The sequence below is a fragment of the Sus scrofa genome, chromosome X (assembly GCF_054392235.1).
Source record: "Sus scrofa isolate SSC_HxYL_T2T_F1_AM1 chromosome X, Sscrofa_HxYL_maternal_Yorkshire_Landrace_v2.0, whole genome shotgun sequence".
NCBI lineage: Eukaryota > Metazoa > Chordata > Mammalia > Artiodactyla > Suidae > Sus > Sus scrofa.
In genome coordinates this window covers 112,745,676-112,769,039 of record NC_139401.1, presented here as the reverse complement: position 1 = coordinate 112,769,039, position 23,364 = coordinate 112,745,676, and the positions used below count along the sequence as shown (strand labels likewise).

General features: G+C 35.6%; 1 protein-coding gene across 10 annotated transcripts in view; it reads left to right on the top strand.

Moving 5' to 3' along the window:
* TENM1 (teneurin transmembrane protein 1) overlaps positions 1-23,364 on the top strand; it is a 908,801-nt gene that overhangs the window by 233,484 nt on the left and 651,953 nt on the right. For 4 of the 10 annotated variants that reach the window (XM_021080671.2, XM_085007212.1, XM_085007216.1 and 1 more), the window contains one exon: positions 11,724-11,753. The exons of the other annotated variants lie outside the window; for them this stretch is intronic. The gene's annotated coding sequence lies outside the window, so the exon portion shown is untranslated. The remainder of the gene's footprint in view (positions 1-11,723; positions 11,754-23,364) is intronic. 10 annotated transcript variants of the gene reach the window in all.

The following is a 23,364-nucleotide window of genomic DNA, read 5'->3' as shown; positions in this document are numbered from 1 at the left end:
TCTAAGTTTCATATAATTCAACAAAAATCTCCGTTTACTTTTTGGACAATAATTCTGAAGATCATTTTGGAAGAATAATCAGATTTTAATAGTTAAAATATGTTTTAAAAGCATCAGTAAAAGATTAAAATGTATCACAGTTATAAAAATTATTAGTGTTATAAGGTTGTAAGAATAGAGAGGTGAATAAAATGAACTGAATAGCCTTGAAAAAGTATTATTTTATGATAAAAATCATAAACAGTGGGGAAAATAATAATTCAATAAATAGTTCTTGGAAAATTACCCATTTGAGAGGTAAGAGAATTTACCATTAAATCTCAGGTTAGAGGCTCACTTCACACTAGATGCCTAAATAAACTTTTGAAACATTTGAGTTAAATATTTGAGTTAAAATTTTAAGAATAAAAACAGAACTGTCCATTTAACTGATTTTATGATGAGAAGGTATAGAAGAAAAGGATGATGGGTTTTAATTTATAACAACCACTCTTTTTTCTTAAAAACCATAAATGACAAAATGATAAGGCAAATCATAAACATGCAAAATATATGCAATGTATATAACAAAGGTCTAATGTCAATATAAGTGTCTTTTATAAATCATTAAGGAAAAGATGAAAACCCTAGTGGAAAATGGCCAAGATTTGAGTAGGAAATGAAAACAAATGTACCTGGACAATAAACATTCAGAAAATACAAATACAGATTGAAAGCAGAGTTTTTTGCCAGTCATATTCAGAGATTAGTTCTTGTTCTTGAGAAGGTGCTGTGAGATAGGCAATTTCTTATGCTTCTAGAAGAGTGGAAATTAGTATAATTTTTCTGGAGGCAAATGGCAATACATACAAAGAGCTTTACAAAGCTATTAAGCTTTAATCCAGGAATCTTGTATCTAGAAAACAATCAAGAGAAAATGATCAAATATATGTGAGGTCAGTTATGTTATTATTATTACCAATGATGAAAGACTAGAAAAAATCTAAATGCCTACCAGGTAGAAATATTAAGAACATTACGGTACATCCATTAGAATAGCGTGTAGGCATTTACAGCCATGTGGTATACAAGACATAAGTTGTCATTTGAGTAGTTAACTTTTTTTTCATTGTCCACATTTCATCCTTGAGCCTTATCAAATTAAAATAAAAGATTGTTATTTGAATCAAGGAAACAGAATTTCCAAAACTTTACACATGCCCTATTCACTTATTTCCATTTGGATGTTTTGGCCTGGGTCAGAACTGTGCTCTTTTGCTATTTTGTAGCTATCAAATTACACTTGCACTTGTGACCTGATTAGTTGATCTAACTCTGAAAAGGTCTTGGAAACTATGTCCCAGTAAAGAACATGGCTTCTGTTCTCAAGTAGGTACATCAAAAGATTAACCATTCACCTTCTTAAAACTCCTTTTTCTTTTTTTTTTTTTTTTTCACTGCTGGGTACTGCTCTCTCCTGATTGTTCACCCAGATTTTAAATTTGTCCTTTGCTGTCTCCCTAGTAGGAGGGAGGTACCATGTAGGTCCTTCAGTGAAACCTCTGCCATTGATAATGACTGTGCTCTGGGTTAAGATAATCTATCATGAAAGAGAATGATGAGCATGGGATTTGGGGTCAGATAGACTCCAGCTTTGCTGCCGGTTAGTTGTTGACTTTTGGCAAATGGCTTAACCTCGCTGAGCCCTAGTTTGTTATGGATTAAGAGGGAAAATGTATATAAAACACTTAGTTCATTGCCTAGGATATAGTGGGCACTTAAAATAGTGGCTATTGTTATTACTATTGTGTATTAAGGACTGCAGGAGACCAATGAATTTCTAAAGAAAAAACTGAGATTTTTAGGAAAAGGTGCCTTATCGTTATCATGAGTAGCTAATGCTACCAGAAGGATGGAATATCTGCGGAGTTGCCAGTCTAAGTAAAGATATAAAGGAAAGAAGTAGCTCTAAGTAAGTAGTGCTTAGAGACCGTGCTTCATCCATTTCTCTATCCCCAGCACCTAGCACAGTCCCAGCAGGTAGTGGTACTCAGTAAAGTTTTGTTGAATAGGTAGATAGATGGCTGACTGGTTGACTGGCTGACAAATCAAAGCCCCCAGTAGCCAGGGAGTAGTGTGAAGGAATCTAGTGCATGTGTGTATGGAGAGGAGAGGACATAAGGATCTGGGAAAAGAAGGAAAAGTTAAGACAAAGGGAGCTGAAAGGGTGTGAAAAGCTGTCTTCAACTTTCTGAGCTACAATCCTCCTGTCCTGTACATTTTCACACCCAACTGAAATAGCTGGGAACATATTGGAAGAAAGGCAAACCCTTATGGTCTTGCTGATGGACTTGAGAATCCCTTCCTTCACTCCTATCCTCCAGTGAAAATTACTGACAAGATGACAAGGCAGAGACTACTCCAGGGAGCTATTTCTGAAGTCTGTGGGAATCCAGAATCTAGGCTAACAGCAAAAAGACCATGGACAGAGTGACCTATTTTCTGAGCCTTAAATTGGGACACATGGTCTGACCAAATATTTTTTTAAATATGTGAATGTATTCATGGTCACAGTCTCAAGATATATTTCACATGTCTTTTAATGAATTACCATTATTAGACATAATAAAATTATCTGAAGTTAAGGCTGTCCTAAAAATTTAGAAGCATATGATCGCCATGGTTTTTGGAATCTTTTAAAATATGAAGATTCTGAGGGGCTTTCAAGAAAGTTGAGTAATTTACAGATTACACACACACACACACACACACACACACACACACACACACACACTCTCTTACTTCTTTATTGTAGGAAGTCCTGTCGGGATTTCAGACTGGTACATTTTGCCATAGTCATGACCAGGATTCAAAAGCCCAGGTAGGACACATTCAGCTTCAGAAGTGGTAGAGGGGTGGGGGTCCAATAGATGTGATGCTAAGCAGACTTGATGAAGGTAACATGATAGAATCTAGATCCCAGGAATTCAGAAATGAAAATAGGGAGTTGCCATCATGACTCAGTGGTTAATGAATCTGACTAGGAACCATGAGGTTGCAGGTTCAATCCCTGGCCTCGTTCAGTGGGTTAAGGACCCGGCTTTGCCGTGAGCTGTGGTGTAGGTTGAAAACGTGGCTTGGATCTGGCGTTGCTGTGGCTGTGGTGTAGGCTGGCGGCTACAGCTCCGATTAGACCCCTAGCCTGGGAACCTCCATATGCGGTTCTTTTTCCAGGGCTGCAAAAGACAAAAAGACAAAAAGATAAAAAGACAAAAAAAAAAAAAAGAAAGAAAGAGAAAAAGAAAAATAGGGCTAGAATGGTGGATTAAGTATTCATTGGGATTGGAGTATGATAATCAATCATGCATGCTTTGTAAATAAGAAGTAGATACCTTTGTCCAATGAGAAAGTGAATCATTATGGAAAGACACAAGAAATGTCAGGCTTTATGAAGGAAGAAAAAGGCACATACTCAGTTGGTTTGAAAAGAGAATAGAAAGAGAAAGATTTCAAAGACAAAGGTGGTGTCTACCAGCATTCATTCACTTAGCAAATAGTTTTGGCATACATTCCATGCACTGGATAGTGTTGTAGGTACCAGGGATACAATAGAGGGCAAGATCTACCACGTTCCTTCTTCCGTGGAACTTGCATTCTAGTGGGAAGACAAATAATAAATGAATAAACAAATACACATATAATGTGTGAGATAGCAATACGTTATAAAGAAAACAGGAATAAATAGATAAGTAAAATTATTTTTTTTTAAAGAAACCAAGACAAGAGGATAAAGAATGGTATAGTGCAGTTGAAATATTCTTTTGACTATGATGGTCAGGAACCTTCTCCCTGAGGAAGTAATACATGAACAGAGACATGAATGAAGTGCTAGAGGCAGCCATACAAAACCTAGGGGGAAGGGACTGGCATTGCAAACAGATTGATTAACAAGTAAATATATTCTGAGGTGGTGTTAAACTTGGAGGATAAGAAGAACAGAAAGCAGGCCAATGAGGTTGGAGCTGAGCCATTTTGAGGGAGGCAGGGGAAGTTTGTGGGACAGTGTAGGTATGGTGGGGAATTTACTTTAAATTTGACGTAAAGCTGTTGGAGCCTTTTGAGCAGAGGAGTTAGGTTATCTGATTTATGTTTTAGAAAGATTAGTCTGGCTCCTGAGTAGAGACTTCAGGGAGGCAAGAATTGAAACAGGCCACTTTAAGAGGTTATTGTCATAGATGCAAACTGACAGTGGTGTGGATGAGAGTGGGAGTGGTTGAGGAGGTGAGGATGGGCTAGGTTCAGAAGATACTTTGAAGGTAAACTTGATATAATTTGCTGATTGATTGGCTGTGGGATAGAATGGAAAGAGGAACAGGGAGAACTCTAAGGTTTTTGGTCTGAGTAACTGGCTAAGTAATCGATGCTATTTATAGAGGTGGGGAAGATTTCAGAGGAACATCAAGAGACGGATTTTGAACATGTTAAATTTGAGATGTCTGTACTGTAACTAAGTGGTGATTAGGAGTAAGCTGTTGGATACATGAGTATGAGGTTCAGGGTGTGGTTAGGATTGAAATTATAGTTTGCGCTGTGAATACACAGTATTTAAACTGGGACTGGATGACATAATCTAGGGAATGAGTGTAGACAGAGAAGAGCTCCAACAGATATGCATTCTATAGAAATTGCTCTCACTTAGATTTATTTGTTGAGTCAACAATTGGTTTTGAGTGCTTATAACATATAGGCACAGTTCTAAACTTTGGGGATATAGTGGAGAACCAGATAGATAGAGCTTCTGTCCTTAACAGAGCTTAGAAGAAAAAGCTACATGGCTGATAAAAGGATCAGGACAAAAGTGTCTCCCAGAAAGATAGATTACAATGTTGGGCTTTACAGAGAATAAAACAAACATAACAATTGCTAAGCCAGTATGCTCCAGTTAAACCAGTTATGAGAGAGAAAATGAGTATTCAGGATATGTGCAGGGAAAGGGGAATGGGAAACAGGAGAGGACCAGAGCCAGGGACTCCTTCAGGAATGAGGTTAGATATCTCTGGAGAACATACGGACAGAGGAAGCCTTGGATAGAAATTTTTGAGCCTATTGGGAAAATATCTTTCTCACTCAGTATAGATATGGAATGGAAATACAATCACACTGTGCCAGAAAAGACATCCTAGAGTCACAAGTAGAGAATAGATCAGAAAGCCTTTAAGTGGTTATGAGCTCAGGTTCCAAGGTCACGTGAGGATTAAAGTGAAAAGTATGGAAAGTATCTAACCTGTTGTTTGGTATGTAGTGAATAATGTAGTGCATAAATGTTATAATAATACTGAGTCTGATGATAATAAAGTTTGAGAATCTTCTACAGCTGAGCTAGTATTGCTCACCATCAGTCTGATATTTCCTCCCAACAGACTGAGGGAAGAAATGGGGTTAATTGAGGCTTATAGGTAAGTGATGTCAGTGTTTGATAAATATGTCTGTTTTTGTACCTTAATTTTTTTTTTCTTAATTGCATCATTTCATTTTTCATTGTTTATTGGTCAAGATCTTTTCATATGTTCCCTCTCAGCCATTTCAAAGAGAGAGAGAAAATACTTTATTCAACTGGGTATCTTATCATGTCTAGAGCAGTGCTTTTTTTTGGGGGGAGGGAGCTGTTGCTGTGCCTCAAGCATGCAGAAATTCCTGGGCCAGAGATTAAACCCAAGCCACAGCACAGACAATGTCCTTAACCACTAGGCCACCAGAGCAGTGTTTCTTAAACTTGAATGTGCTCAGGAATCTCCATGGGTATTTGTTACAATGAAGATCCAGATTTAGTTGGTCTGGGGTGGAGCTTGAGATTCTGCATTTCTAACAAGCTTCCAGGTGATGCTGATGCTGCTTTCCCTGAATCAAACTTTGAGAAGCATTGAGCTAGGAAACCTATCTGGAGAACACTAACAAGTAGAGAGCTGTGGCAGTCTGTGATCTGAAACTCAAGTAAATGAGGCACACTTACCATGATTACTCCTGCTTCACACCTCAGCATCAAGTGTAAAGAGAGCATTTGGGGGTGGAGAACCAGCATTACAAATAACAGGAATGCGACATGTGATCTTTTACTGCTTCCATGTTGTCCTGAAACAGATGTGACTGCACAGCTTCTGAGGAAAGTCTCCATGGAGCGGTATATCTTATTTTTACCGTTTTCCTCTTTATGGTGTTTTCTCAATCCCATGAAAAATCACATAATAGGATTTTATTGTAGCCTATTTGAATGGATAGGATAATGGAGAAATAATGTAGTCAAGAAAGTGTTCCCACAACTAAAAGAAGTTTATCTGAGAAATGTTTGTGAAAGAACATAAGCAATCATTAGAAATGAAATTTGGGCAAGATGAAAAATCATTAAATATAAATTGCATGTTGTTTATCAGAAATACTTGTAATGTACAGAAAGATTTTCATTATGATTATTGAGATAAAAATGTGGCTTTCAAATATATTGTTCCAATATGACCAGCATATTTTATTGCAAAAATAGTCCTTCCTCAAGAAAGGCCTCTGGTAAGTGGAGATTGAAGTAGACAGTATGTTCAGATGCTACTGAATATCCTCAGATATCTTGCATGACAGTGTTCCTGTTGTGTTGGCCTTTTCAGCAATCCACTCTTTTAATGAATGAAACATTGAGTTTTTTTTTTTTTTTTTTTTTTTTTTTTTTCCCACTGTACAGCAAGGGGGTCAGGTTATCCTTACATGTATACATTACAATTACATTTTTCCCCCGAAACATTGAGTTTTATTCCATTACTTTAGAAGTGTTTATTACCTTTGTATAATGTTTAGTCCTTCTTTGTTGACTGAAATAATTTAGTTTTCAATCCACAGCCCTTTAGGAGTTTTTTCTGTACTTGATTGATCCATATGAGAGGCAGTATAGTGTTGTGTTTAAGAGTTTGGCCTTTAGAGACAGATTTGAATTTTGCCATTGCCTCTTATTACCTGTGTGGCTTTGGAGAACTAAGTTAAGGTCCTGGTGTCAGTTTCATTATCTGTGAAATGGGAATAATAATAGTTCTTCATTTTTAGAGTTATGATTAATAAATGAGTTAATATTTTAAACCAGCCAAAACTATGACGAGTATGCTTGTGAACCTTTACTAAGCATTCAAAATATTTGTATAATCTTATTAATTATATTAAATGTTAAATTATTTCACATCAGTGCTCATATTTTATCTCCCTAGCCACACTACAAATACATTTTAATTATGAAGCAATATTTATTTTCTGTTTATTTCCTTCAGTGCATTATTATTTCTGTATATTTGCTATCTTCGCTATAGATTTGGTTTGCAAATGCAACCACCAAGAAGTAAATTATAAATAAAAAACAGAAACTGCAATTAGGAAACACTGTCATCAATAAGCAAGTAATGAGGTGCGGTAAATGGAAAACATATTTTCTCACTAATAATTAATACTAATTATAATAATCCTATTTATCAAGTACCCATTTTACTGTGTTAAATACCATGTCATGTCTTTTATTCTTCGCAATAATTATATGAAGTAGAAAACTGACATTCATAGAAATTAAGTAACAAGTTTCAGGTCACTCAAATAGAATCCAAACTGATTACTTGCTAATTGCAAATACTTCATTGCCTCATCTACTTTAAAAAAGTCTGAGATACGATTGTTGGTTAAAACAGCATTATTAAGTTCACATAACAATTCTGCTTCTCCCTAACCACGGGACAACTTGGAATTCAGAACCCATTTTTGTACAGAAAGAAAGACTCTCTAAGTCTAAATTTAAAGCTTCTTTGTAAAAGACTTCATCCTTTGCCATTTCCCTGCCAGGTAGCTGCTCTTACCTCCAGAACCACATGAGTTGTTCATTTCCTCCAAATTCCCTAGTTATTGCCAACCTAAGACTATGTATCCTTTATCATGCCCCAGGATTTGTCCTCTTTTTCTTCGTAGGTATAAGCTATGATTATGCATTTCTGATTTTCTATTCAGTGAGAATAATCCAAATGTGAAAACATTGTATTTCTCCATCTGTTTCAACACTTGGGCTAGCTGTCACATTTTAATTAGTAAGTACTACTCTGAAGCAGTGGTCTGGAACAGAAAGAGAATGATCAATACCGCAGGTTTAAGTCCACTTGTACTATAATGAGCATCTTGGTTATAAACAGGATTACTTCAGTTGACTTATAGTCATGGTGCTGGCAAAATATTAAACCACTAATAATCTCCTAGTTCTACTTTGCCTGGGGCCAATAATTTCAAGAGTTTTTCCCTTCTCTCCTGATCACTTCTATTTCTTACTATTCTTACAGAGTGTGTGTTGAGTTGGAAAGTCGGTTAAGTGTAGGTATTGAGATAGATCAGGGAGCAGGAGGAACCCAAATGTACTTTTTTGTTTTGTTCCCAAGTATCATTAATATGAGAATATACTTTGTTTTATATTGATTCAGTCACCTGAATAATATGTGTCTTTAAGGTTTTGATTATAGTTCCTTCATCATTTGCTTTTCTTCCAATTTGAGTATCATTTGCAAACTAGGAAATGTTTTCAATATCCTCATTCAAATAATTACGTTCATATAAAAAAATCTGTTAATGAAACATTAGAGCTAAGGGCTTAATTGCTGAAAAATCAACTCTCAGAGCTAGAAAATTCAGTTAAGGTTCCATAGCAACAAGATCTATTATTAACTGAATAAATGTTATCTAATAACATTTTGAAATTAATATGCTAGTTTAGGTACTTTCAAGACTACATGTAAAGGTAAGGTACTGTTTAAAAATAAAATGATCTGTTTAAATGTTTTTTCTGAATGAAAAATATGGAAAATTTCCAGTTTCTTCCAATTATTTTATTCTTGATCAATCTTTATGCTTTTTTTTCTATAAGTTAATGAGAAAATTCTCCATTTCTTTTTAAATATGACAGCATTTGGTATCTGAGTCATTTCTGTCTCGGTTTTTTTCCTAAAGAAAAAACTAGCAGAAAAGGAAAATGCAAACACAAATGTAATGAAGTAGGAAAGTTGCTATAGGATGTATCCTAAGAAGGGAATCCAGGAGACCAGTCCTTTGAAGGAAAGAATTCTAGACATGAGAAAATATATTTGTAATTTTAAAGTAGGATAGGGATACAAAAGTATCTCGAGTAAAAGATGTTACATACTTATTTGCCACAAAGAAGTGAAAACTGGCCCAGGTTAATAAAAATGTAGGAAGATGGTAAGACTTTTTAGTAAGTACATCATGAATATCAAGGCAAAAATGATTGAATATTAAAACTATTGAATATTTGACTGAGAACTTCTAGTAAGCATATTAAGTAGATGATTCAGGAGTGGGAAGCACTGCTGAAATTTTTCTCATTCAAACAATGCTCATGCTACAGATGGCAAAACAGGGTCCCAGGGTGGGGCAGCAGTTTTTCCAAAGGCACACAGTAAAGTAGAAGCAGCCTCAGTGCATGAAAGATTATCAGCAATGGATGCAATGGTATAAGATTTCTTTTTAGGGTTGTGAAAATGTGCAGAAGTTGATTGTGGTGATGGTTGCACAACACTATAAAATCCATTGAATTGTATAGTTTAAATGGGTGAATTATAAGGTGAAATATATCTATAGGTAGATGGATAGGTAGATAGATAGGCAGATAAACAATTGTATATACATAACATAAATTTACCAAATTGGAAAAATTTACCATATGGTACAACAATTCTACTCCTAGGTATATATACAAGTATAATAAAACATATGTCTATAAGACATATTTGAATGTTTGTAACACTGTCATCACTAATAGCCCAAAAGTTGGCATAACACAAGTGTCTATCAATTGGTCAATGTATGAGTAAAATATAAAATATCCATACAATGGAATCTTATTCAGCCATAAAAAGGAATTAAGTTCTGATACATGCTACAATGTGGATAAATCTCAAAAATGTTATGCTAAGTGAAAAAAAAAAAGATGTAAAAGACGGCATATTGTATGATTCCAGAGGTAATGTTTTGAAAAGGCAAATCTAAAGAGACAAATAATAGATTAGTGGCTGCAAGAGGCTGAGGGCGGGAACAGAGAGTGACTGCAAATGGGCACAAAGGATACTTGGTGGGAGGTAATAAAATCATTGTAAAATTGGTTTGTGGTGATGGTTACACAACTCAGTAATAAATTAACTAAAAATCATTGAATTATACATTCTAAATGGCTGCATTTTATGATATGTAAACTCTATCTCAAGAAAACTGTAATGGATTCAAAGTGTCAAGTAATACATGCTTAATCAATAGTAGCTTTCATCATTATTGAAGCAATCGGGGAAGGCCTTCTGTAGGAAAGGACCTTTGAGGTTGGGTGGTGAGTCGGTTTGGACCAGATAATGGGGAAGGGAAGCAGGAAGGATAAGGAAATAGTATGAGAAGTGGCCTGGAGTGCGAAATAGACCTAATGAATGTTGCTTTAGAACTGGCTAGAACATAGAGTCTGTATTAGGGGCTATAGGTAGATAAGAAACTTGCAATCAGATTGAGAAAAGACTGGTAGTGCAAGGCTGACACATACTGTTGATGAGTAGGTAGAAATGAAGAGGTTTGAACGATAGAGGTCCCAGTTGATAAAGATAGTTTGTCTGCTGGCTGGTACTGATCCAAACCATTTAGAGGCTGAGTTAGGAAGATGTTAGGTGATAGGATGTGATACAGATGGGGTGTGGTGTGGTGTGACAGGTGTCTAAGCAGTAGCTTACATAAGAACAGTTTTTGTCTGAACAAGTAGGCTAGAAGGGTGAGCTTGAGGAGTCAGGCTCAGAGTGACTAGCTTCGGAGCAGGTAAGGTAAAGACAGTGTTGTGGAGACATGAAAGTAAGAAAAAAGTGACAATCCAGTTGGCTATCTTTTCTCTGGCTGCTCTGAAATCATGTAAACACTGATAACACTACCTTCCAGTCTTATAAGTTATTTACATAAACAGCCCTGTCAACATTATGGCCTACAGCTTTCCAGCAAATTCAGTGAGGTCTTTGGAAAAGAAATCTATCTCCACATGTCTTCTTAAAGTTGTCTAGAAATTTAAAGACTTCCCACCCAACTTGAAGCATATCCTTACAGTGATTAATTGAAGCAATGTGATAAGATCATGACCTTTTCAGAAATGCCTTTGATGTCAATCCTAATTCCACTAAATTTTACCTGACAGGGTAAGAATGAAACATTAAAAGCTAGTTTGTCAAGCATCTCAGTAATCTGTTGTGGCAATAATCTGCTGTAACTCAGTTCTTCAATGATGGGGTCTGGTGAGTGATGTTTTTTGACTTGGAAGGAACTTATTAAGTATTTGACCATTGATTAATGAAGTAAAAATGCACTAAGTAGACCATGTCAGCCATTAGTTCCTCCTGTCTACTATCCATACTGTGATTTATTTTGAAAATGATGACTGTTAATTTTTTTACATACCTGCAATGACTCAGAAAAACCAGTGTTGACAACCAACAGGTACAAAAATGAAAATATTTCAGGTAATTCCTATATTCAGTTTTAATCATCATTATAAAAGTGGAAAAAATGTGCCTATAAAGGATTAGAGTTGTGAAATCCCATTTTTCTTCAAATGGCCTCTCTGATGTATAAATTAAAAAGCTATGCTATCATTTTTCATAATACAAACATAAAAGATCAAGGAAATTGAAATTGCATTTTGATTTTTTCAGGTGTACTTTATGATTGGCCATAACAGCAAAGTAAGTATGTGATATTTTTGAATTGATTATCCATTAAGTTTTAGAATGCTTTTGATGTCTTGCTCATCAAAGACCATAGATACAACAGTTCACAAACTGAGGAAATGGGATTATTTTGGTCATTATTGCTTTTCTTAATATTTTCATAAGTTATCATGTTTCTTTCTGTTAAAATTTCCTTCCATGTCCACAACGATTGAGTGTTTAAAGGATTAATAGCATACATACTCATTCTGCCTCCTACTTTGTGCTTCAATGTGATGCACAGGTTATGATCTGAAATATTCGATAGTCTTGTAGACTGGCAGCTCCTGAATCCACCTTGAGGCTTGTTTGCCATTAGTAACTCTTTTTTCTTTCTTTTTTAAAAATTGTCCAGGTTAGATTTTAGCATGTCATCCCAACTATAAATAAATATAGTTTTTGAAATGTCCTTCTAGAGCTAATCTCTCACTGTGATCATAAGACAAAGGATCAAGAACCTCCCCTTTTATCATAAAAAGATTTTACTTAACATTAGGAACATAATATACTATTCATAAATATCAAAAACGAATGAGATATAAAACCAAGGTGGTGTGGAAGATTCCACTAGAACTGGAAGGCTTACTAGTTTTGCCTTGAAATTTCTTCCCTTGATTTTGAACACTTTTTGTTCATTACAGTCCCTCAAATTTTGAATACTACAGCCCCAAACCTTACTTCCTGACATTCCCTGTGTGGGCAACTCATTTACCAAGAATGACAATTTCTTAAAAAGAAAGTGAGAAGATACTAGTTTGATAAAACAAAGCAACTCTTTATATCTTGGTGCCCAATAGGTTTCTTATAAATTACTGACATAAAATAGTACATGGCATTCCTGCATGGCTGCCACTAAAAGATAAGTCTATGACATATTATTTCAGTATTTATTGTCTCTTAAAACATCATAAGACTGATTTTAGAGCAGCATGGATATAAAATAAATTCACAAGAGACTCTTCTCATAAAGGGAAGGGAAACCAGCCTTCTTTGTGCCTGAGCATTCTAGTGTCAAATGGAATGACATTCCGGAGCAACTTCTTGTTTCAGCACAAAAAAATGTATACATGTTTCATACTAGACTTTAAAAAATACAGAGCCAGTTTGTTGTAAAAGAAAAACCACAGGACCAAGAGAAAGAAAAGCCAATGTTTTAGTCCTGCCTCTATCACTAACAAGCTGTTTGACCTTTAATAAGTCACTTAAATTCTCTGCACCTTAGCTTCTACCTCTGCAAAATTTTATGTTTAAATTAGATGATCTTCAGTATCCCTTTTGCTTTTAATACCGTATAGTCTAATATGATGAGTGCACATAGTACCGTATGTAATATTTTTTGCCTTATTCGTATGACCTGACAGCAGTGTATGACTATAGCACTAGCAACTTTTTTTTTTTTTTGTCTTTTGTCCTTTTAGGGCCACACTTGCGGCAAATGGAGGTTCCCAGGCTAGGGGTCTAATTGGAGCTGTTGCTGCTGGCCTGCGCTGGAGCCACAGCAACACCAGATCCGAGCCGCATCTGCGACCTACACCACATCTCAGGGCAATGCTGGATCCTTAACCCACTGAGCGAGACCAGGGATTGAACCTGCAACCTCATGGTTCCTAGTCGAATTTGTTTCTGTTGCACCACTACGGGAATTCCACTAGCAACTTTTTTGAAGATGAAAAGAGACAGTGTGGCCACTGAGGCAGACTAATAGTAGTAATAATAGTAGTAGCAGTAATAATAATAATAATATAATAATAATAATAACTTGTGTATTAATTCACTCAACAAATATTTATTGAACATCTAGGTCAGTGGTAGGTGTAGAAGTGAAAATGAAATATTCCCTTTTCGGAGTTCCCGTCGTGGTGCAGTTGTTAACGAATCCGACTAGGAACCATGAGGTTGCGGGTTCGATCCCTGCCCTTGCTCAGTGGGTTAACGATCCAGCGTTGCCGTGAGCTGTGGTGTAGGTTGCAGACGCGGCTCGGATCCCTCGTTGCTGTGGCTCTGGCATAGGCCAGTGGCTACAGCTCCTATTCGACCCCTCGCCTGGGAACCTCCATATGCCGTGGGAGCGGCCCAAAGAAATAGCAAAAAGACAAAAAAAAAAGAAAAAAAAAAAAGAAAGAAAGAAATATTCCCTTACTTTCATATGTAATAATGAAGGATATGGCTCTTCTTCTTTTTTTTTTTTTTTTTCTTTGTTGGCTGCCCCATGGCATTTCGAGTTTCCAGGCCAGGGATCAGATCTGAGCCACAGTTACAACTTAAGCCACAGCTGCAGCAACTTAACCCACTGTGCTGGGCCAGGGATCAAACCAGCCCTCCAGAGATCCCACCAATCGTCTTGCATCACAGTGGGAACTCAGGACATGGTTCTGTAGTATAGAAAAATCTTGATTAAGTAACTAGGGATAATTAGAGAAAGAGATGTTAATTGAGGCTTTTAAAATGTTAAGTAGTACAGCTATCTTTTATTTCAGTCTTTGTGGTTAAAACATTTTATAAAACTGTAGTCCATTTTACTAGCTTTAAGTACAGTTTAGTGAACATAATGAGTTTTTCTTTACTATTTGGAATATTTTTTTCAGGGTTTCAAGTTCATAATTGTGAAAGCAGTCCTTATTATAATTGAAAAGTAAGAGATTGTGATGAATTTATATTGGACAAGACCATTTCTTGGGTGATGTTTTTTTTTTTTTTAAGTAAATTCAAGATATTTGCTTGCTTAGTCACCATCTTTCTTTTTCTCATAAAATTGAGTATAGAACATGAAATAAAGTGTTTCATTGGTTGGGCTTAAGTTAATTAAGGTTTTACTATACTTAAAATCCTAATTAGTGACATGGGAATCTGGTTGTATTTTTGGGAAGTAGCTTTCTGGCACTCAGTTTTCAGTGCCAGATTTGGTTAAGAACATGGGCTGACCATGTTCTCTTTTGATGGTATCCAGAAGAGATCAACCAGAAAGGTAAAGGTAAAACATGCTGAATTTACTTTTTTTTTAACCCAGCTTTATTGAGATATAATTAACTTATAAGATTGTGTAAGTTTAAGATGGATTATACAAAATAGATAAAGGAAGTTGAAACATTTGGGTTGAAGAAAGAAGCAGGAGATAGATCTATTTTCTATTTGCAAAGCTCCTCCTATGGAAGAGTGAGTAGAATCCCACTTGGAAAGGATCTGAAAAGTAGTCTAGTCCATTACTTCCCTTGATACACACACACACACACACACGCACACGCACACATACATACATATATATATCTCCATATAATATTTGAATCCCTTCTACAGCATTCAATCAAGTGGCTGAGATCATCCAGAGAACTTGTGTTGCAGTGCATTCCACCCATGACTGCCCTTGTTAGCTCTTTATCATACTAATCTCAAATATGTCCATCTATTGGTTTAAGCCATACAGAATGCATCTAATTCCCTTTCATACCATAGCCCCTCAGATATTTGAAAAATAGTTCAGCATGTCCACCTATTGATCTAATTTTGGTTTCCAGAATCTTAACAAGTAGACTTGTTCTCCAGAAGGTAGAGCTAGCACCAAGAACACTTTACCACTTAAAAACTGCTATTGGCTCTTTGCTGCCTTTAAGATATTGTACCAAGTTCCTTATCATGGTATTTAAGAGTCTACCTTTGGCTTTAAGTCCCACTATTTTTCCCTCGGCAGTTTTACTCCAGCATCCCTTGACCTATCTTTGTTTTATTAATGAGTTATTTATTTTTGTCTTCATTCATGCCCCTCTTATAGAATGGCTTTCTTTCCCTTCTGAGACCAGTAAACCTTCAAATAATTGTTCAAGGCCCAAGTCAAATGTCTTCTCTTTTTGTTAAATCTATACTTCTCTTCATTCATATCTCCTTTCATCAGAAAACTAATCCCTAGTATGTTCTTATACTCATAGCCCATACCCCCCTTTTCAATCATTTATGACATTTTATCATGTTTAGGTTTTATATATTTTCCCAGCTAGGATGTGACTCTTCAGGCTATACCATGTCTTGTTCATATTTCTTTCCTCTAGATTGAACATATTTGAAAAAAAATATGTATAAATGATATATAAAGTAATATTTCATGTCATTGGTTATAAACTTCATTCATCAATCTCATAGGATGTTACTTAATTTTACCTTTTTAAAGTCTGATTCATTCAATCCATAACTTCTTTTGTTAGACCTCAATCATATACTTTTCTTTTCACCCCTGGTCTTTCCAAGTTGAAGAATTTTTTGTTGTTGTCGTTCCTCAATCTATTGATTCAGTTGTTTTCCTTGATCTTTTCCTTATCTATCATGGAGCAGAGCCCTGAACAGGAAAAATTGGGGTTGGGGTGGGAAGAGAGGTAACCTGGCAACTGATAGCACAGTTCATCCTAGATGAAAATCCTAAACATTTTTATACTACCATCTCTATGTCTTTTCATTTTTGTTTGCTTCCCAAGGGATGGCTTTTAATTCTGTTGAATCACAGAGCAGTTATGATTATTTCCAAGTCAGTGGCTTATTATTAGTTTGTCTTTCTTTGATCTTTAATGCAAATCTAGAGAGGGTATTTTACTTAAAATTATGTGTATTTTAGTGTGTGATACTAGAATGTTTATTCTTACTCTTCCTTTGACCATATATTTTGGAAAGCATTGCAGGTCAACTCTGAATCATCTTTTGACTGGAATTTATAGAAAATTATAGGACATTTCAAAGCCAAGTTTTATTCTCAAAAAAGGAGAGGAAGGATGAGGAGGAAAAGTATAAATGTTGAATGGGAACCTGAAGTTAGTTTCTTTGAAAAAAAGTTTGAAAATAAAAACAACCTCCTTCTGAAACAAAGAAAAAACAAAACAAAACAAAAACAAGAAACAACCACCTAGAGAAGCCATTTCATACTTTAGCAGCATTAAGAAAGCTGTGGCCTGATACATAGATCAGACATGATAGAAGTTTGCCTGCCTCACCAGTCTTAGAATTAACGATTCCTTTTGATGACTGAACTTGAGTTATTGAAAGCCTAGATAAGCGATACAATAGATCAACTGGAACTCAGGAAGTGATGAACAGAGAGGAATGCTTTTTAAAATAGAAGGGAACAATAGGAAAAGCTTTCATTAGATTAAATATATTCCCCCCATCCCTGTTAATAAATGGCATTTCAAATTATTTGCCTTAGAGTCTCTGGCAAAATGTCCCTTATCCAGAACGCTCCAATATGATAAATTGAAATCTATTTGAACACCAGTGTTATTTTGGGAATAAATGGTCTAAAATGCTTGGGAAGCTACTCATGTCACTGGATTTTTTATGGGATTGGATTTTTCCCCAGACCCCTTGACTTGGATTCTAAGCAAAATGAACCCTTTCTTTGGGAATATTGAGGCAAGAATGAGCTGTTAATATTTGGTGTGCATCTCTGCAAACCAATATACTGTTACGGTGAGAAGTGAACATTGATTCTCTGAGCTTCCATTTCTATTTCTAAGAAAAATTACACTTGAGAGTCACTGAAAATGAAGCATTTATGCCTTAAATCCTAACATCTATAAATACTATATGTTTGGGCCTTTTAGTTTTTCCTTATGTGAGATATGTCTGCCTTTAAATAAATGGCATATTTAGGTTCAAATATGTAAGTTGAATAAAAAACTAGAAGGAGCTATTCTAATTTGAAAACACCCTGCTTGAGGAAATTCATAGCAGGCTCACTCCTCTTCTGTGGTCTTTCAGGGCTTCTGACCTTCTCTCCCAAGACTTGAATTTTGGCTACAAGTTTCTTTTTTGCTTGTCCTGGTATTTGCTACACTAAGAGGACAATGTGAATTTCTACTAAATTGAACTAATGTTGTTAAAAATTGACCTAAGTTTAAATCAGACAACCAAAACACCAAACGAGACCATTTAAAGCAGTCAGAACTGGAACTAAAACATGTTTGCCTGAATCACTGAACTTAAAATTCTTAACATTCTCTGAACTAAATGTGTAGCATGATTAATATTTCATTCAGTTTAATTCACTAAGTCAAATGATGGCTTATTATCATGCCTTTGAAAAAAATCATAAAATATTCTTTAAAAATTAACACAATAATGATACAATTATAGTATATTTTCAGTCTGGAAATGCCCTTATAAACTAATATGACTGCCTCCCTTGTCATATGACAAAAGTGAGACCCAGAGAAAATGGACTGACGTGGGTCTTATGTAACTTTGGTATTCTCTCAGTTCAGTGATCTTTCCAATACTGCAAGATGTTCCCTATGTAGTTAACTTTTTGAGGATTGTAACTTAAAGAGAACAATAATGAAGGACTTTAAAAATTGCCACTAATTTTCTGCTTCTCTTCATTGGCATAAATAGCTAGGCTCAGAATCAGGCTTACTGGAGGGAGGGACTCTGGGCTAGAAGCCAGTAGTAAATGGAACTGGAGAAGGTAGTCCCAGACCTCCTGAGTTTCAGAGAAAAGCTGATCCAGACAGAAATTTATCCATGGAATACCCTTACTTTCTGTAACAATCTTGTGTTCCTTAATTCCCTATTTCCCACCATTTTGCCCTCTTTAAGACAAAGACTTAGACTTGGAAAAAATCCTTATAGGTATATAACTCATCTATTCCTATTGTATGAGCCCTTTCCACAACTTTTTTTTGACAAATGGCCATTAAACACATGTAGGGATGACATGTTCACCTATCCTAGTTGTTCTCTTCTGAACATACTCTATTTGGTCCATGACCTTTTAAAGATGAGAAATTCATAGTTGAATACAACACTAGGTATAGTTGGGGCATCCAATTTTAAAGAAATTACCCTTTTATCTCCTGTCCGTGTTACTAAGATGATGTTGAAGATTATGAAAATGACAGTGAGAACAACAAAAGTGTTATAGGAACTAACAGCTATTAAGTACTTACTAGGTGCCAAGAACTATTCTGTCTTAATCTGATCAGATTTTACAGACTGGATGACTTAATAAACGACAGAAATGTATTTATCTCAGTTCTGGAGGCTGGGAAGTCCAATATCAGGGTGCCACCAGACTCAAGTTCTGGTGAGGGTCCACTTCTTGTCCTGTCTTCACATGGTGGACGGGGCAAGAGTGCTGTCTGAGGTCTCTTTTATAAGAGTAGTGAGGAATCTCATTTATGAGGATTACACCCAAATGACTTAATCTTCTCCCAAAGGCCCCATCTCCTAACATTGTCACATTGGGGTTTAGGATTTCGGCATGAGTTTTGTAAGATACAAACATTAGGTCCATAACATATTCGAAGTGTTTTTCCCATGTTAACGCTTAATTTTTACAACAACCCTTTGAGATGAATTCTATCATCTCCATTTCTGATATGAGTATATGAAGGCATAGAGAGACTAAGTAGCTTGCGCCAAATCCCATGGTTAGTAAATCTCAGAGCTGGAAGCTGTGCATTCAGGTTTCACAGCCTGGGATCTAAACCTTTACTGCTTGAGAACACAGGTCAACCTTCCCCTGAAAAGTTGAATTGTCAGGGGAATTACGATGCAGTCTCAGAACGTCTTATAAGCAAACTTGTGGGATGTACAGAATTAGTTTTTGGCATGCCTTGTCTCTTTTTCTGCACATTTAACTTCCTTTAGTGCTTCTTGGTAAGCTATCCTTAGCTCTTGAGCTAAACTGCAAAGTTCTATAGAGTATGGTTTATGTTTCCCACATACTATAAACAAGCACCATGTTGAATATGGGGTGTTATGTGAAATCCTTGTGGAATTAAATAAGTGACATTACTTAATGGGTTGTGTTTTAGAGGAGATATGTGTGCATATGCACATTCAGGAGTTCAAATGAGCTGTGAGTAGTGACTAGAAACATGATATCTGTCATAGAGCAGTGCTCAGTGACTGCTAAATGAATAAATGAATGAATCAGAGAAGCAGAGTTTCCTTGGATTAAGATCAATATCAATTGCCCCCTCCCGCCTTATTTATGCAAAGTATATACTCTTTTGAACCATTAACTAATTGATGGCAGTGTGCTAAAGTCTTTTATTCAGATCTGAGTCATAGTAATTATGCCAGCAGTTTACTATACTATTTAATTACAAGTTCAATTAAAAACATGAGTGTGTGTCTGTTTGGGATGTGTGTGTATATACACAATCTCCAAAGAGAGATAAGGATGTTATGTAGTTTTGTATAGGTAAACAAATCAACTCGTAGTGTATTTCAGCTAGGTGAGTACCATTTATTATCTTAGTATCTGGGTAAATCTGAAGGTGCCAATTGACTCAGACCTAGTCAAATTTAATATCAGACTTTAGACAAATCCTTTCATAACAAAAAATAAATGGAGAACATATGATGGCTTAGGTCTTTTATATGTAATTATATGGTTCCCAGAGGGGAGTTATAATTGAATTATAAGCTGCCTCATGAGTATTCTAGCCGGTGTTTAGAGAACCGCGAAGCAGAGCTGAGCAGTTTTTTTTCACCAGCTAGAATGTGAACAAGACACCCTATAATTCAATTATAACTAGCCTCCAGGAACCATATAATCATATTATAAAGTAGTTTGGGGAAACTGGGAAACTGAAAATTTTTCAACACATTGTTTAAATGATAATTTGATAATTTTACTTTACCTCCCACCTTTCTTAATCACACAGGTATGGGGACGTATTTTTGTGACCTTATTCTCATGTACTTTTCAAGATTTTTGGAATAAATGATCATCCTGGGAAGTCCTTAGCTTACTCTTCTTTGATTGTAGGATTATCTCTACATACATTACCACTTAAACTCTTTTATCCTCAATTTTCCCAACTATAAAATGATAGGATTCACTTTAGATCATATTTAAAGTACTTTCCAACACTAACTTTCACTGAGTCTATTATTAGTCAGGGTTTTTTCAGAGAAGTAGACCAATAGGATCAATCTATTGATCAGTCTATTATATATAAGTGGGAGAGAAAGAGAGATTTTAAGGAATTGGCTCAAACAATTGTGGGGACTAGGCTGGGCTGGCAAATCCCAAAACCTTCAAGGTAGACTGGCAGTCTGGAGACCCAAGGAAGAGTTAATGTTGCAGCTTGAGTCTGAAGTCTGAAAGCAAAATTCCATCTTCCTCAGGGCACTTCAGTCTTTTCTCTTAGGCCTTCAACTGATTGGATGAGATTTAACATCATGGAAGATAATATGCTTTACCCAAAATCTACTGATTTAGATGTTAATTGCACCCAAAAAAGTACTTCCACGGCACATCTAGACTGGTATTTGAACAATAAGTGAGTACAATGGCCTAGCCAAGTTCACACATAAAATCAACCATCCTAAGTCTGTATAGCAAGATAATTTTGTACTATTCAGGGTCTGCTTCTCCAGATTGTAGATTATCTTTTAGGAACATGAATGTAAATTGGGAAGGTGCAACTTTAGCTCTGAAGCTATGGTATAATTCTTTGTTGTCATGAATATATAATATATGAAAGTAGATATTTTTATTCATAATAAACTCATCCTAAGAAACATGCCTTCAAAAAAGGAAAATGATGTGTTCAACTGTTTCCTATTGAAGACCTCCTCACATTTTCTATTCTATAAATAACCAATAACTCTCCATAGAAAATCTGCTTTTGCACCATCTTAACATCTTATGGAGGTTTCCTCTGTGTAACTATTAATTGTGATGATGGCTGTATTAATTTTTAATATTTGCATTAGTTTTCATTTAAAAGTAGTGCATACACACGTACATTAATCATCATAGCAGCACTATTCCTAGTTGCTTAAAAGTGGAACCAACCCAAATATCCATCAGCTGGTCAATGGATAAACACAATTTGGTATACACATATAATGGAATATTATTCAGCTGTAAAAGAGAGTTAAGTTCTGATTCATGCTACAGTAATGATGAACATCGAAAACATGCTAAATGAAATAAGACAGTCACAAAAGGCCACAAATAGATCAGAAAGTAGATTTGTGGTTATCAAGTGCTGAGAGGGGAAAGTGGGAAATGGGGAATGACTGCTGATGGGTACAGGATTTCTTTCTGAAGTGATGAAAATATTGAAATCAATTGTGGAGATGGTTGCACAAGTCTGTGACTATACCAAAAACCATTAAATTTTACATATTAAAGAGATTAATTGTATGGTATGTGAATTATATCTCAATAAAGCTGTTGAAAAGTAACTTTGAAGAGTATTGGAAAGTTAAAGTCTCCCTCTCACTCCCACCACAATCTGCACTCACTCCCACCCCCTTACCCCCGACTCATTCCCTACTAGTAGCCACTGTTAATGTCTCGTTTTGTCCTTTGATTTTTCACTCAATAGTGAAACACTGTTTGTTCCTTGATCTTTCACTAAGTGTTTTAAAACTTTTTTTTTAATCAGCACATATACAGCTTTAACATTCTTTTGAACAGCTGTCTAGTACTCCTTTATGTGGATATATCAGAATCTATTTAAATGTTTCCCTCTTAAGGAGTTCTTAGTTCTTTCAAGTGTTTGCATTAGTGCTGCATAGACATTGTTTCATATCTGTTCAGAAGACAGTATAAAAATATATCTGTAGGATAAATTCTTAAACATGAAATTGTCTAGTCAAAGGGAATGTGCCCTATACAATAGTTGGACCAATTTAGACTTCCATAGACAGGCCTTGAGGGCACTTAGTTCTACTAATTAACATTGCTTATTATCAAAACTTGTTAATCTTCATCAATATGACAGGTGAAAAATTTTTTTCAGTTTTTAATTTTGAACAAAGTTGAACATCTTATATTTTGTCATATGTATTTTTTTCTGCGAATTTTCTGTGTGCTTTATTCACATTTCTGTTGGGCTGTTGGTCCTTTTATTATTAATTTGTAAGAGCTCTCAAACATTAAGGAAATTAGCCCCTTGTCTGTCATAAATGCTGCCAAGATTCCCCTCTTTTTCATTTGTCTTTATTGTCTGTTTATGGTGCTTTTTGCAAGGGGACTTTTAAAAAAGTGTTTGCTTTGTTGCTTTCAAATAAATTGGAATGTACAAATAGTCCATACTGAAGTCACACCTTTATGAGACTTTTTTTTAATGAGGCCCCACGAAGTCCCCTCTGGAGGAAACCTAAGTTACCAGTACTATCAGTATTGCACAGACCCTTTTTCTTATAGATATCATATATTCTTTAATTCTCATCCTGAAGTTTGCTTTTAGATGAGGGTATTTTTTGGTTGTTTATTTTTTAATTGGGCACAGATTGATCAATAAAAACATGATAACATTGAACAGATTTCAGATCTTTTTTCCTTTGCCAGGGCATTCTCACTTCACTTGGTATAACAGCTGTCACGGTGCTTACATTATTTGCTAATTTAACTCTATTACTGCTTTCTCATATGCCACATAAGTATCTTTACAACACACAATTTTATAATGGATACAAACAGCATATAAAACGGTTTAAAGTAGAAAATGCAATTCAAAACACAGAAGACCTGACAATAGGATATTAGCTATTAGTACTACTTTCCTTTTCTCTTCCTGTCCTCCCTCCCTCCATCTTTCCATCCTTCTCTCGCATTTCTATTTTAGTTTTTTAAGTTTTT